This window comes from Diabrotica undecimpunctata, chromosome 9 (assembly GCF_040954645.1).
Source record: "Diabrotica undecimpunctata isolate CICGRU chromosome 9, icDiaUnde3, whole genome shotgun sequence".
Classification (NCBI taxonomy): Eukaryota; Metazoa; Arthropoda; class Insecta; order Coleoptera; family Chrysomelidae; genus Diabrotica; species Diabrotica undecimpunctata.
In genome coordinates, this window is record NC_092811.1 from 121,635,846 (window position 1) to 121,653,280 (window position 17,435).

Genomic DNA, 17,435 nt, shown 5'->3' on the forward strand with positions numbered 1-17,435 from the left:
TTCTTGTAATTATAATAAAGCGATCCTGTGTTTGGATGTGTCTGAATAGTAATGTGCTTGATATCCAAGGCTCCCACACAGTTGGGGAAGTTCCAGTTTATGTAGAAATCTTCAGCAATATTCACACCTCTTCAGTAGGTTCTGGTAGTGTTTCAGCTATTAACCTGTTGCATATAACTTTACATGTTTTATGTACAATATCTTGTACTGTACTATGTCCTAAGCGGAAGCTGAAAGAGATCGTCAAGAAAGAGTCCCGAGTTGCCAAATACCTAAAAAAACAAAGAACTGTGGTAGTTTTTTATGTAAAACTTTTACTCTATTATCAAACTTTTTTTGTTATCTGTCTTTAAACAAACTACATTTTTGCACTGCACTTTTGCATACAACTGCAAGACGCTGCCTCGATGAAATAGCTCTTCTCCAGTGTGTGTCTTATTTTTTCAATTTTTTTGAAATTTATAGCAATTATATTTCAAACATATAGCAATTATTGCTAATTCTTCATTCGAGAAACTTTCCATCTTTTCAACAGATTGTTCGCCGAAGACTGATGCATTCCGGGTATGTGCGAATAGACGAACGAATAGTTCTGTGACGAGACGGTACCAGTTCGGCCCCCGGAACTGTGACGGGACTGATGTATTTGAATCGACCTTTACTGTTCGCCACGAAAGAGAAAAAACTTTGGCGCCATCTTTAAAATACGGGAACAATGAAAAAAGAAAAAATTTGTAATCTTCAAAAAAGTTTGATTGCTATATATAATAGATAAGATACAAAAAAAAATGTAAATGTGCCATTTTTTAGTATTCTAGACGGTAATAATACCATAAAGGTAGCTTCAGATTATTTAAAATAATTGCAATTCAAAATATTTGTTACTGACTAAATAGCTAAACTGTTAAGAGTATTTGTTTTGCTGCTATATCATTAATTTTGATTTCCCTAGACTTTTTCTCGGCTTATGTCATTTTTAGAAAGGATGATGAAACTGTATTATTAATTTTCTATCTTTATACTTAATAAACATTAATAAATTGTCTTACTAAGGTCCATCCGCTCAACTCGGGCATATTTTGACAGATTCATAGCTGAAAACCTACAACACAAAAGTTCCTAGCTCACAGTATTAACACCTTAAATAAACTTTTATTATAGACGCTTTCATTGAAAAAAGAAGAATTATTATAAATAGTGGAAGTGTATACTAAATCCATAAAATTTTGGGTAGTATATATTTAAAAAATATATTTCAGTTGTTATAATTTAACATAACTATTTATTATATGGTGCAGATAAATAAATATTGATTGTTGATAATTCGTAGAGTTCTTTTTATTTTATTTACTATTTAGTTTGTTTACTAAAATTATTAATATTGCCTATGAGTACGTGTGCTTGGTTGTATAGTAATTTCCAGCCACTTTTAGTCTGTCAAAAAGTAACTAACTTCGCAAAAAAATAATTACTAAATTCACAAGACAGTTCGGACTGGGAATAGCGAACCGACTATACCTTAACCTACGTCACTGTCGCAATATTTATTCTTTAACGCGTGTTTTAAAGAGTATTTAAACTTTCCTACTCTATTGTATACTTGGCTCAAACTTAGGAGGTAGTTATGTCAGAAAATACAAACATCTTCCTTTTTTTGAAATTAGGATTTTAGAGTAAAAGATAATACTAGTTTTGAGTATTAAGTATGATGAGACTGACGGGCTGTCAGACATTAAGAAATATAGTTTAATAATATAATTAGTTAATACAATATTACCTATCTGACATTACTATTATTTTGCTCAAACTTTGAATTACAAACTAATGCGAATTTTTGTAAAATAGGTATAAATTAATAAATAACACGATTTCTTGACACAATTTCCCTTGATGTTGACATTGACAATTATACGTGAAGAAATTCGTTTAATTAATAAATATATATTATGGCAATGTTAAACTATTTTCCATAGTGCTACAGGTGTCCGCCAATAACACTAAAAACTAAGCTAAATATTAAATAATTATTCCTACATTAAAGTGGTTCCTACGTCATTTAGTCAATAATCGGCTCTACTAAAATAAAATACCACGCAGGCGCAGGATTTATCTCGCGAATCCAGACACCCGATTGTTATCCAAATAAGACAAGTGCGACATTCGTCAAAATTTCGTGTTTTGAAAACATTGTTGGACTGACATGTGTAGAGGTTTTTGTGAAAGTTTTGTCTTGTCTCAGTTTAGTGCAATTATTGTTTTTATGTGTCAAATTCGTATTAGTACGCGTGGTTCAAATACGTAGTTAGTGTTTTAGTGTACAATGCTGTTTTCCCGGTAGTTAACCTTGAATTATTATAAGAATTGTTAACCTAGGACAAGCACCCAAACTTTGTGATTACCACCAAAATCGTAAGTGATTTTTGTTTAATATTTAATCGACAAAACACAGCGTCAAAACAAATAGATATATAATTCATAAATTGTTTTTGCTTATTCACAAAAAATGTAGCGGTGATTTGTTGTTTTATGTTTCGAAACTTTCTCTTTCCGTAAAAAGTTACTGAAGACTGTTTTAAAAATACTTACGTAAGTAAGAATTTAATTTGTAAGCATGGGTAAATATATATGGGAGTTTTTCGTGGAAATAACATGCGGTTACGACTGTTTCTATTTATCTGTCATAGGGTTTCCTTTTCTGATAAGACAACTTGCCGCAGTTATCATTAAGTCGGTTTTTCTTTAAGAATGTGTATTAAAATGTTTGAACTCCAAATACCTAACACTTTTTTTACTTTTAATAAAGGTAATTAATATTGATATTGCCCTACTGACTTTACTCTGCGTTATTTAGAATCGTGTTATTGCTGTTTATGAAGTGAATGAAACTGATGTAATACTGATTCGATCGTCATTGTAGTAGTAGATATTAAAAAAGTGTACTTATTGTTGTTTTGTTTATAGAAGATTGATATAATAATTAAAACACTTGAAAAACTGGTCATTAATAATAAAAAAATGACTTAAAAATAATAATTATTTGAATATTTAGGATTTAAATATCTTCATTATATTCCTAGACCAGGGAGGATCTGTAAAAAATCGACTAAATTTGGATGTGAGAGGTGGCATTCGGATTTTTGCAGAAATAGTTAGGTGGTAACTTCAGTAATAATAATCGACTTATCCTAATACAGCGTCTATATTCTTTGCTAATACTTAAAAATTACTAAAAACATCGATTTTTTTCTACTTTCCTTGCTTATAACTTTAAAACAATTCATTTTCGAGCAAAGTCGTAATAAAATAAAATAGTGACAATTAAATTTTTTATAACATACAAGATTTAATTACTTAGATAGACTTAGGAATTTCAGAATTCGTCCAGAAAATCTTTATAACATAGTACAACAGTCTACCAAATTTGAATAAAATCGATTTAACACATTTCGCATAATTTTGCAATCTAATTTTTTTTTAAAATTGAATTTTTTTAAAATTTTGCACAACAAAAACTAGACTATTTTACAAGTTTGCCAAATTTTTTACTTATAAAAACGAACTTAACCTATCTAATACTATATGAAATAGAAATCGGAGTATTTTATATAAGTAGGAATGTTTTAAAATATAAACAATTTTTTGGCTTATAAACCATAGAATAACAGAACAACACATAGAAGCGACACGGCGGTCCAAAAGCGTGTACCATTTTTGTATACGCATGCCCGATTCTGGTTGTTTAACTGTCAAAAACACGTGCTTATTCTTTAATTCTGGTTGTTTTCGATAGTCCGTAGGCGTCTATGGTAAATACTCGACACATTAAGTGCATTTGACCATTTATATAAATTATTTATAGTTAAAAGGTTATAGTTATAGTTTATAGTTATAGTTTATAGTTAAAAGTTTAATTTATATTTAAAATGTCTGGATATATTTGTGCGATTCGCAGATGTTCATCTGTGACAGGAAAAGGAATAAGTTTATTTAGATTTCCTAAGAATAATAACAGGTAATTACTATTGCTTTGTAATTATTATTAGTTATTACATAATAGTATTGGTTTGACTTTCGAACAGTAAGCCGACGCCGACGTGTCTGTCCGAGCTATAAAAAATAAACTTTGGTCTGCCAAGGGATAGTTCAAAATGAAAACATTAACTTTGGTGTCAGTGCTATTTCTTTTATTGAAAGACGCAAGTCTCCGAAGGCTCAGGTCAAAAAATCAACAGATGGTGGCCAAGTGTCAGCGCGCTCGAAGACAACAATACGAATATAGTATTTTTAAGAAATAAAAATATATAGAGGGTTTTATACACGAGAATATTTGATTTAAGAGCCTAGGCGCAAAATTTCGGGCAAATGTTTTTTAAATGTATTCATTTTTTTCGAATCCTTAAAAAACTAATAAGTATTTTTGAAAAATTTAAACGCAGAATGAAAGTCCACATTATTACTGAGGGCCAAAAGTCCCCGAAAACTTCTATAATGTTTATTTTAATAAGTTACAGGGGTTAAAAAAAAAAGAGAAAATTTAGTGTGATTTTTAATTTCAAATATCTCATTCAAAAAAACTTTTTGTTTATTCTAAGGGACTTTCGGCCCTCGGTAATAATGTAATCTTTCATTCTGTGTTTAAATTTTATAAAAATATTTGTTAGTTTTCTCAGGATTCCAAAAAAATGTTAAAAAGCATTGGCCCGAAATTTTGCGTCTACGCTCTTAAACGAAACAAAGAAATTACTAAAATGCTCAAACTAAAAATTGTTGGAAACATAATTAGACCGATAATTGGGAAAATCTTAAAATTCCAACAGAACAAGACTTCAAAATTGCAAAAACATCGTTGCAAATAAACAAACTTACATTAAATTATGAAAAAACTAAATAGGTACTCATCTACTTTTTGCTATATACAAAAGTTGTCTGCCAATTTTTAATTCGTTAAATATAAATAAAAAAGATCAAATATATGGATCGAAGTACATAAAATATTTAGGAGTTTTAAATTCTTTTTAAATGCAATCATTTTTTTCGAATCCTGAGAAAACTAACAAACATTTTTGAAAAATTTAAATACAGAATGAAAGATTACATTATTACCGAGGGCCAAAAGTCCCTTAGAATAAACAAAAAGTTTTTTTGAATGAGATATTTAAAATTAAAAATCACACTAAATTTTCTCTTTTTTTTTTCACCCCTGTAACTTATTAAAATAAACATTATAGAAGTTTTCAGGGACTTTTGGCCCTCAGTAATAATGTAGTCTTTCACTCTGCGTTTAAATTTTTCAAAAATACTTATTAGTTTTTTCAGGATTCGGAAAAAATGAATGCATTTAAAAAAACATTGGCCCGAAATTTTGCGCCTACGCTCTTAAGAATTTATATTGTGTGATATGCCCACTGTCTATTAATTTTCTGGTTGTTAGCTGTCATTGGCGGCTTGGCCACGTAACTTCAAAGGACTGTCGCTTCTCTGTTTATAAACAAATAGAATATCTCGGTAACTATTGGCTTAAATTAAATCCAAAAACGGCGTTGGAAAAGACTCGACAAGACGTTTCTTATAAAAGAAAAAAAATTGAATTACGAGCAGTGGTTCCTGAGACACAACCGGTCAAAGTTGACAGGCATTTGCGACGAAGTTATAAACAATAGGATGATAATCTTTAAGCCATTACCTTTTTTGTTCGGAGCTCTTTCTGGATAAAAATTTTCATATCTTCAAGATATTTATAACATCTATTAATAATAATAAAAACCATCGGTATTGCGCGTGAAAATTACCAAAAAAATTAGGTTAAAGCAAAATAAATTTCAAATATCAAAACCGGTACTTATACGTAAAAAAACGTATTTTTTCGGCTTCCAATGAAGCAATTTTTTTTTTCAATTTTTGACGACGTAACTGGAATAGAGACATCTAAAAAACGCATTACCAAATGCCGGAGATGATTTAGTATTTTTTATTAAATGATGCTTTAAACATATTAGTTATTGTGGACAGTGGCGCACCCAGGGGGTTTTTGGGGGTTAACCCCCCCCCAGGTCCCTATTCCGAGACTGTTACTCACAAATTTTAAGGATTCAAAATGGAGGTAACATCATAAAAAAAAATTCGGTGACCAACCAAAATCCCCCCCAGAGACAAATTCTAGGTGCGCTACTGGTTGTGGAGAACCATTTCTTCAGGTTTTTAACCATAATATTCTCCTTGAAGGATTATTTTCAGTAATCTGTATTTAGTGCCGTTTCTCATTCTGTATCCGAGATATTATAATAACTTTCTCCTTTTAATCGTATACATAACTTTCTTTCCCCATTCTTGTCTCGTTGTTTATCTTGTTCGACCATTATATCCTTAGGATTCTTCTGTATAGCCACATCCCGAAGGCTAAAAGTTTTTTCTCCATCGCTTCAGTAAGTGTCCAAGATTCAACTCCGTAGTATAATATCGAGAAGATATAACATCGTAGGAGCCGTACTTTTATCTCCAGATTAAGGTTGTGGCTTTTAAAAAGTTTGGCCATGTTGTTGAATGCACTCCTAGCCTTCTCTATTCTACATTTTACTTCTTGTGAGTGATTCCATTGATCGTTTACTATTGTTCCAAGAGAGGTAAACTGTTTTACTCGGTCCACTGGTGTATTCTTGAAAAGCAGTTGGACGTCTCTAATTTTATTTTTGCTTCTTCTTCTTCTTCACGTGCCATCTCCTCTAAGAAGGTTGGCAACCATCATGGCAATTCGCACTTTCGACGCCGCTGCTCTAAAGAGGTCAGCAGAAGTGCAGTTAAACCAAGCTCTCAAATTATTTAACCAGGAGATGCGTCTTCTTTCGTGGCTCCTTCTACCCTGTATTCTTCCTTGCATTATTAATTGCAACAAGTTATAACGCTCACCTCTCATGACATGTCTCAGATATTGCAATTTTCTGACTTTAATTGGATTTAAAACCTTGTGTCTTTTTTTTTGTGTTTAGGGACAGTCCGTTTTCTTCACTGACTTCTACCACTCTGTCAACCATTTGTTGTAAATCCTCAAGACATTCCGCTAATAAAATAGTGTCGTCGGCAAACCGTACATTATTGATTGGTCGGCCATTTACTTTTATTCCCATAGTTAGTTCTTCTAGTGCTTCTTGGATTATTTCCTCTGAATACAAATTAAACAAAGTAGGAGACAGGACACAACCCTGCCTGACGCCCCTCTCAATCTGTATTTCATTTGAAAAGACGTTGTTTCATTTTACCACAGCGATCTGATTATAATAGATAGCGCTAATGATCCTGATGTCTCTCATATCTAAGTTTTTCTTTTCAAGTATCTTATTTTTGCTGATGACCATAAATTTACTTTTTGATATGTTTACTTGTAGTCCAAATTTGTCACTTACTTCATTTACTTTGTTTATTAGTTGCTGTCAACTGTCAACTGTTTAAACTGTCTGCAAAAATAACGGTGTCATCTGCATAGCGGATGTTGTTTAGGCGGTCTCCATTTAAAAGGATTCCATTTTCGCAATTTTACAAGGCTTCACTAAATATTTCCTCTGAATATAGGTTCAATATATGTGAAAGTATACATCCTTGTCTGACGCCTCGCAGAATCTGGATCGCTTCCATCGTGCGCCACTTCATCTCCAAGATTTGTTCTTGTTGTGGCTGATTGGTTCCAGTATAAATTTTGTATTATACGCCGGTCTTTCTCATCTATTTGGGCTTTTGTTAGAACATCCATCATTTTTCGGTGTTGAACTGTGTCAAATGCTTTTTGGTAGTACACAAAGCAGTTTTAGATAGATATCACAAGTTATATCTCTGCATCTTTGAAATAATATCTGTAGACTAAACAGTGCATCTCTCGTACCTACGTCTTTCATGAATCCAAACTGTGTGTCTTGTATTCTCTCTTCGCATAGCTTGTATATTCTGCGATGTATAATTTTAAGATATAATTAGACTTATCAGCCTATATTCTCCGCACTTTTTCGCTTCCTGTTTCTTTGGTAACGTAATAAATTCTGAAACTAGCCAATAGCCAATCTTTTGAAATATTGCCTGTGTCATAGATATTCTCCGTTCGGCTCGCGGAGATAAGAATACGGCCGAATAGGCCCTGCCTGTCGTAAGAGGCGACTTATGGGTAGGAATCGAGAGGTGGAGAGCCGTCGCTTGAGGTGTCGGGTTTGTAGAAACGCACACGGACGTTTAGGCGTCGGGGTCACCGGTCTACACTCCTAGTATCCGAGACAAGACTCTCGGGGACCACTCTACTCTCATTCCAAGAGAACCAGGCGAGGTTGAACGAGCTGGGCCCGTACACACCTCTTTTGGCCTTGTGTCAATCGTGGTGTTGGTGTCCCGGCACGTACCCGCCAGGAGATTTAAGAGTGGTAGAGTGGAAGAACTGTCTACGTGCGAGGTGGAAATTCCTCTGCCTGCGTCACCTATCCGCCTGTGGGAGGCGATAACGGGTAGATGAGGTAATCGCAACACAGGTACTACCGGGAAGGTGAAGCCCCACGAAATGTGCCTTGCGTACGTGGCGTGGCACCTTCATTTTGGTGTCGGACTCGTAGGGGCAGTGGAGGGCCTGGAGGCGCTAACGGTCATATAGCCGAAAGGCCAGGTAGACCAGGGTCCTGCCAAATTTTATTTGGAGGGCACAAAGCATTGCAATGTGTCATAGATATTATTGAAGATTTTACATAGTATTCTTAAAGATTCATCATCAAGAAGTTTAAGAAATTCAGACTTTACTCCGTCTGGTCCTGGAGCTCTCCCTTCTTTTAGTGATATTATGGCTGCTCTTATTTCTGCCACTAGTATAGGTGGTCCTCTTTCCGTAGGTATTGGGGACTGGTTCTCTCTCTCATAAAAAAATAAATGTCGTATGTAATTTTTCCAGGTATTATCAATACTCTCTTTATTCACGATTACCTCTCCTATGTCATTAACAAGTTTACTTTCTCTTCTGTTTTTACATTTGCCTGTAAATTCTCTTACCTTTTTATGCAAGTTGAAGTCGTCGTATTTACTTTGTAGAATTTCGATTTCTTGACATTTTTTCTCCAGTTCTTTCTGTTTGGCTTCTCTGACCTTTCTCTGTATACCTCGTTGTAATGTTTTATACATAGAGTTATTTTTCTTGTTTTTCCTTCTTTCTTCCATCAGCTGTAAAATCTCTGTCGTCATCCATGTCTTATTCTTACCTTTTCCGTTATTCATAAAATTGTCTGTAATGTCGTCTATCGTTTTATTAAGGGAATTCTATCTTCTCCTCTATGCTTTTCGTTATATTATCGATTTCTTTGAATTTTCTATTTATTCGATAAAAATAATTATTCGGTAAAAATTCGATATCTTTTGTTCAGAGTATCCTATCGACAAAAATCAAAAAGAGTTTTAAAAGTAAAGAGTGCAGCTGTTTTTGTGAAATTTTTGCATTTTGCCGCAATTAAAGTCAGTTTCTATAAAAGTATTCAATAAATAAACGTTGCGCGATTTTTGCCATTTTTTACGATTTTCATGAGATCATTAAAATTTAATACTTCTCCATTAATTGGTCACTATGGAATTTCCATTGTTAAAGCGACTGTAGGAAGTCAATTTGAAATATCTCGGCAAAAAATTATCATAGAAACATTTACTTCAGCTTAAAATGTTCGTTTTGAATTGTTCTATATCTTTCATTACCCAAACTGCCAACGTTTAAAACTCAATTTTGTTTAAAACTCTTATAAACAAATTAATTCACTACTTTTTACTACTACTACTACTTGTCGGTTTATAACGTTCTCCGCCGTTTTCCGACTTCCAATCGCCACTTAGACCGGTTGTTCCATAGATCTTCTTCTATGGCCCTCTCTCTCTCAGTTCTTTATTTATTCCTTCGCTCCAACTTTTTCTCGGTCCACCTCGTTTTCTCTTTCCTTCTGGTTGCCACTTTAGTATTTCTTTTGGCATTCGTTGTTCGTCCATTCTTTGTAAGTGTCCGAACCAGATAAGTTGTTTTGTTGTTAGGTCATCTGTGATTGTTCGTTTGATTCCCATTATTTCTCTAATGCGTTCGTTGGTAATCCCTTCTCTTCTAGATCTTCCTGCACCTCTTCTCCAAAAATCCATTTCCGTCGCTTTCAGCGTTGACAGTGTTCTTTCTTTCAGTGGCCATACCTCACAGCTGTATAAAGTGATACTTTTTTTTTACTATAGTCTCACTACTTTTTAACGAACATTTTAACTATAAACTGCTATAACTCTTTTATTTATAATGATAAAGTAATATGCATCTCCAAATCTACATGGATTATACGTATGTATTGGTTTTTATTCGTTGTGAGCTGACCTCAGAGCGCGTTATTAAAACGTCCATCTTGGTCAAAAATTAAGATAGAAACAGTTACCAAAGCTTTAAATGTTCATTTTGAGTTGTTCTATAAGGAAATTGTACACCTGAAAATTTCCACAGGATTCTGTGGGAAGGATTGTAAGAAATCAGATTGATTACATGCTAGTAAATAAGAGGTATAGGAACAGCTGTACATTTGTCAAAACATACCCGGGGGCAGACATAAATTCTGATCATGTACCAGTTGTAGGTAATTTCAAAGTCAGAATGAAGAAGGTTACAAGTAAGTCGATGAAGAAGTACGATGTTAGAAAACTGAAAGATCCCAATGTTCGACTGAAGGTGAGTGAAAACCTCAATACAAATGTGCTAAAATGCAGACATGCAGGAACTATAGAGAAAAGTCTGACCAACATACAAGAAACAGTGAGAGAAATAAAAGAACAACACCTGAAGAAAGATACAGGGAAACGGAAATCGTGGATGACAGGTGAAATACTTGAACTTATGGATCAGAGAAAAAAAATAAAGAAAATCTCCAAGAATATAAGAGAATACATATCATCGTCAGAAGAAAGATAAGAGAAGCCAAAGAGAAACAAAAACAGAGCAATGTCAAGAAATAGAGGACTATCAGAGTCGATATGATAACTTCAATGTACATCGAAAGGTGAAGGAAATAGCTGGAAAGTTCCGAAATCGCAACAGCGGAAATATAACAGATGATGAAGGCAATCTTGTCATAACCAAAGAAGATAAAAAGAAAGTATGGGAAGAATACTTGAAGAAACTTTTCCACGACCTTAGAACAATACAAGTACCCACCATTGAAGAAAATTCAGGTCCGGAAATCCTACCAGAAGAAATAACGACAGCCGTCAGACAAATGAAAGATTGGAAGGCACCGGGACTTAATAAAATTCCTGCAGAACTGCCGAAGCTATTATTCGTACCATTGCCCAAAAAACCAGGAGCAAAAGTTTATGAAGACTATAGGACCATAAGCCTAATGAACCATCTGCTGAAGCTGTTTTTAAGAGTCATCCACAAAAGAATTTACCGGAAATGCGAGGAACAAATTGCGCCCAATCAGTTTGGATTTGTGAACGCCGTTGGTACGAGGGAGGCTTTATTTAGCGTGCAGGTATTGTTTCAGAAATGTAGAGATGTCAGCTGTGATGTTTTTGCAGGCCTGATTGAATACAAGAAGGCTTTCGATAGAGTCAGGCATGAACAAATGATGGAAGTGCTGAAGAGGGCAGCGATTGACGGAAGAGACCTAAAAATAATAGTGTTACGATAAATATCATGGCCTAAAATAACTGTAAATATTATGACTAATTCTGTTTTGTTGTAGAAATTTCGGCGAAGGATCTAGATGAATCATCCGATTCAGGTAGGCCGAAATAAAACCGGTCTGAGCTTCTGGGGAGATCGCCGCCGTTCTCGAATAACAGGACTTCATATATAATAACGGAACTGTAATTGAAGAAAAACAGTTGATTTTGAAGACGCGCTCGCGATTTAAATGTTACGTTCGCCTATATAAATTATGTGTAATTCGTTAAATAAATTAATATAAATTATTGTGCTTTTTAATGATTTAAGATAAGAATAATATAATAAATTATTAAAGACATTATAAATTGAATAAAGACATAAATAAATTTCATTTCAATAGCTAACCTGTATGGAATCAATCAGCGGTGCTCCGAATTGATGGAGAATATACAGATCAGGTCAAAATCTTAAGGGATTGAGGCAGAGGTGCATAATGTTACCACTGATATTTAATCTGTACTCGGAGCACATTTTTGAAGAGGCTCTAAAAGATATTGATGAATTCATCTTAATAAATGGAGTCAAGCTCAATAACCTGCAGTATGCAGATGATACAATAGTGTTTTGCAATACCATATAAGGCTCCTTAAATGTTACGTGTACTCAGTGCTTCTGTACGGAGTAGAAACGTGGACATTGAAGGCGGAAACTCTAAAAAAACTTCAGGCTTTTGAGCTGTGGTTATACAGCAGGATCCTGAAGATACCATGGACAGATAAAGTCACCAATGAAGAAGTACTGCGGAGGATGAACACAACTGCGGATTTGGTCAACATCGTGAAGAGCCGTAAGCTGCAGTACTTGGGACATATAATGAGAAATCAAGGTAGATACGAGCTACTTCAATGCATTTTGCAAGGTAAAATTGAAGGAAAAAGGGCCCCAGGACAAAGAAGAATATCCTTGCTTGCTAACCTGAGAGCATGGTATAAAAAGACCTCAACACAGTTATTCCGTATAGCAACCCACAAAGCCAGAATAATCGCGAACGTCCGGAACGGACAGGCACCTCTCATTAATAGATACTGTATAAAAAAGGATTATAAAAGGATTTTTTAATTCAATTTAGAAATTCCTTGTTCCATATTTTCATTACTAAGGTAAATGTACCGGTATTTGACACCTTAAGAATAAAAAATACAAATTTTGAATATAAACGACGCATTTATTTGAAAAAACAGAAACTTTAATAAAACTTAGGTACAAGTCTGTCCCAAACCCTTCTTTCAGTGCGTCACTAATTTTGACGTCATATAGGATTTTAAGAATGTCGAGAATTATTGCATGACATTTTAGTTAAATCTGACAGTTGCAGGATTGTAATCGGCTAAATGTGAAAAGATTATTTTTTTAAAATGTGAAGTAAAAACTTTAAGAATTCAAATTTTTTTTTACTTTACATATTAGAGGTCCCGTATTATATTGGAACGGCATTTTGTCATAATTGCTATTCTATACATTCCAAAGAAAGTGCTTAATTAGCTAAGATTTATTTATGGATTTATTATTATTTATTATAAACACTATGGAATTGGAATGTTTGTTTATTTAAAATAACGCTTCCTCCTATAGAATCTTTTAAGAGTTGACTGCGAGATAAAAAAATTGACTGGCAATTGCAAGGCATCAAAGCAAACATTCCTGTGATAAAATAGCATCGATTGAAATCAGTCATATTCGGATAAGTAATTTTCGGAAAGTTTCTGTGACAGCCATTAGTTTAATTTTGTGAAGATTTATCATAAAATCGTGAAAATAGTTTAAATAGTGAGTTATTCTACTAGATTGGGTGTGCAAATGAAAGAGTGTTATGAAGTTTAGGTAAAAAAACAATGGACAGTTTAAATAGTAAAGCAGTTGATTTTTGAGTTTATCTACCAGTTTCGGTATACAGATGAAATAGTGTTAATGGAGTTTAGTTAAAAAACAAGATACCGAATGTAAGTTTATGTAAATAGTTTAAATAGTGAAGCAGTCGATTTTTGAGTTAATCTACCAGTTTCGGTATGCAGATGAAATAGTGTTAATGGAGTTTAGTTAAAAAACAAGATACCGAATGTAAGTTTACCTTCTTTTTTTATGAATAACAAAAATGAATATTATATTTCAAACAATCCACAATCTGATTCAGAACCTGATTCATTAAAATCAATGATTACAGGGGATATGTGGCTGGCATCTATTATATCTTATATTTTAATAAAATATGGTTCTAAAAAGAACCGTTTTAATACATATGAATATCTTCTAATTGAAAATAATTTAATAATTTTAATATTAGGCTTTGTTCTTTCTCGGTATATCTCGGCATATTTAAAATATTTTTATGACAATAAATACAAAATTAAATTTTCACTGTAAAATGTCTGAAAATACTAACCTGGAATGACAATTATCATTTTATCAGTTGACATTGTCATAGTACTGTCACTATTGAGACCATCTGCGTCAAATTATATTTATGCGCATCATTGATTGGATATCTATTTAGCGCATTCTAAACTCCAACCAATTATATATCTGTAAGTAGAATTCGCTTTAATATGCAAATACCCGTGAACGATACCTACATAATTTTGTAAGTTCTATGTATAATAATCACAGACTTACGTTTTTTTCTGTCACTTCTAGCTTAATGCGTTAGAGAGAATTCGATCAACTATGACGCACTGAAAGAAGGGTTTGGGATGAACTGAACTTGTAATATGATGCTTCTAATGTGTTTATAATTAGGTTAATGAAAACATCAAAATTATTCAGAAAAATGAACAAAATTTTGGGGCTGCAAATGTCCGTGTAGTTGACACTAAAAAAAGTTGTTGTCACCAGTGTTTGTCACAATAATAATCTAGTAGTTGACACTGAAACATTTTTATCCACTAACATCTAATGGTTTGCTAAATTCATATTTTAATCGATCACCTGCTGCTGTCATATTTGGTAAATCAAGCTTTTCTCTTATTTGTTTAAAATAAATGACACTTACATCATCTGAATTTAGTTTGAAGCAAGTTTTTTCCATATTACAGCAAATCATCGCTACTACTTCAGCTTCAGTTTTTGAAATAACTTCCTGAATAACACAGACGAATTTTTGAACTCTTTTTCTCCTGGAAACTCAACTAATACATAGTCGCCTTCTTTATAAGTACTTTGGTTTTTTTCAGAATTATCTTCTGCGTTTCTTAAATTAAAACTTATATAGCTAATATCGTCTATGTCACCTGATTCTTTTCATTCCTCATCAGACTCTGAATCAGAGGAAATATCGTATGTTGTTTTTGTTTTTCTTTTTGTGCTTTTCTTTTGTTATACTATTTTGTTTCTTTTTATTAGTTCACCTTCTTCTTTTTTAGCGAGCCTTTCTCTGGCTCTTTTTTGCTTGTTCACTTCATGTTCTATTTTAGCTTTTTCCTTTTTCTCATGATAATCCTGCCACTGTCTAGAGGAGGCCACTGATGGTATTTTTTCCCTCTTCTGTTTTTTTCCTTTTGGTAGTTTTGGCTCGGGCCAATAGAGAACTCTTAAAAAGAGAAGGTATTATAACATTTGAGACATTTGGTGAAGGGATTTGCGTCGTTACTGACGGCTTTTCAATTTCTGAAGTACTAGGTGGATCAATGTCACGTGAACTCGAGGGATCTTAAAAGTAAAGCGTTGACTGAATCACATTAGTATTTCGAATGCTATCATGCAATATCAGTTGAAGGGATCGGCGCTTGTGTCTGTAATTATTTGAAAGGTGTCATATGTACATCTGGTGTGGTGGTCACGTCATATATTTCACCTGCAGAATTGTTGGAGATTTCTTCTAAGCTGTTTTTCTGTTTATTATTATTTTCTTTACTCTTACAGTCATTATCTTGTTGAGTTGCTTCCCTCTCCTCTCTCCTGATAATCATAGGTAATTGTTTTATAAAAACAAAAAAGTGACACATCTTCTTTATCTCCATTCCATTCTTCAATCTTTCTAGACTGTTTACGTTTTTCAGGTTGAATATATTTTTCCAAACATTTCAATCCCAGTGCTAGCTCGTCAATATTTTTTGAAGCTCGATTTTAAGTGTCATCAGAGAGTTTACTCTTTGATTTTATCTCACCTGGTATGGTAATCTCCTGAGGATTCCAATGCACTATCCCACATTTTTTAAATCCGTTTTGGAGTATGGAAGGAATTAGTCTCTCTTGTAAAAACGTATTTAGTAAAGGACAAACATGGACTTTTTTTTTAAATTGGAGACCCGTGGCTGTCAATTTGCCATTGCTGTACTTTAGTTTTCCATCCCTCTTTAGGAGTGCGAAAAACGACAACGTCCATGGGCTGTATCAAATGGGTTGCGTTTGGAAAAAGGGCCGTAAGAATTATGCATATTATTATTATCTGCACAAAACCTACTAGTATGCAACGTGAGATGTGAAGCATGTCCGTCAATAAAAAGTATAACAGGTAACTTGATGTTGTTGTCCACTAGCCAGGGATGAAAAATATTCGCTATAAACTCAAAAAAAGTTTCACCAGACATCCACCCAGAAACCGATTTTCCTATTCCCCAGTTCGGGGGAATACTCAGCAATTTCCTTCGGAATCCTGTTGTACCTAAACACTACCATAGGCTGTGGTACCTGACCAGCTGCGTTACCGGTAACCAAGACGGTCAGGCATTACTTCTCGTCACTGTTAACTGAATGGTACACAGTTTTGTCTTCTTTCCGTACTAGGACTTTCCCTCCTTTCGGGTTGCAGATTCATCACTATTAAAAATTCTGAAAGGATCCTCTGGAATGGACCCATGTTCATTTTTATCTAAGTATTCGCGTACTTCTTTAAACAATGTTTAGATATTTTCTTCTGTTACTAAAGATCTGCTTACAGTAAGATTTTGAGCTGTACGCTTCGCTACTTCTTTATGTCGTTTTAGAAAGCTTTCATACCATCTCCTTCCGGGCCTATTGTTTGTGAATGGATTTTTACGTTTTAACTGTATGATTAGATGTTGTACACTGTCCAGTAAAGTATCTTTTCCAACAGAAAATCCGGCTTTAGCCATCGAAAATATCCAATGGACTACAATTTTTTCTTCATCATGTGTTAAAACTGGATCCGGTCCCATTCTTCGACATCGTGGCGTAATTCCTTTAACCTTATATGCCAGAGTGGCACAAGGAACTTTAAACTTCTTTGCTGCCCTTGCAACAACCTAGCCGGCCAATACAGCTGCTATAGCGGCCTCCATTTGTTCTTCAGAGTAAGACAACATTTGACCCTTGATTGGCGGCATGATAAAACCTAGAAAGGAACCAATAATTGACACTCATTTGATGCAGTAGTTGACACGTGTCAACTACTAGTGGGAGTAATTTTAAAGATTTCAAAAGTATTTTTCCATAAACAGTTGTTTACACACCAGTAATTAAACTACAGTATTAAATACGCTATGATTTAGATATTTTTAGCCTGCACACATCTATTAGTTCAGTAGAAAGTACTAATTAAATAAAGAAAAAAAAAAAAATATTTTTAAAGCTTACCTTATCACTTTTAACAAGAAATTCAGTAAAAACAAAGATCAGCATGTACACGTCTGAAAACGTTGGCTGCCATATTGTGAAATTTAAAACCTGAAACTAATAACTTTGCACTGAATCATAGATGGTATAATATATCACTCATTTATTTTGAAAAGGTTTATACAAAAGGATTTTCTTATTTTTAGCATGTAAAGTCATATGTGTCAACTACCGG

At 33.8% G+C, this 17,435-nt stretch overlaps 1 protein-coding gene across 5 annotated transcripts in view; it reads left to right on the plus strand.

Moving 5' to 3' along the window:
• The window catches only part of AGO1 (protein argonaute-1), a 118,156-nt gene that overhangs the window by 17,636 nt on the left and 83,085 nt on the right, over positions 1-17,435 (plus strand). For 2 of the 5 annotated variants that reach the window (XM_072545142.1, XM_072545139.1), the window contains exon 1: positions 2,136-2,409. The exons of 1 other annotated variant lie outside the window; for it this stretch is intronic. The gene's annotated coding sequence lies outside the window, so the exon portion shown is untranslated. Of the gene's footprint in view, positions 1-2,135; positions 2,410-2,490; positions 2,587-17,435 lie in introns of those variants that run through there. 2 more of the 5 variants (XM_072545136.1, XM_072545138.1) reach the window with 2 other exon arrangements.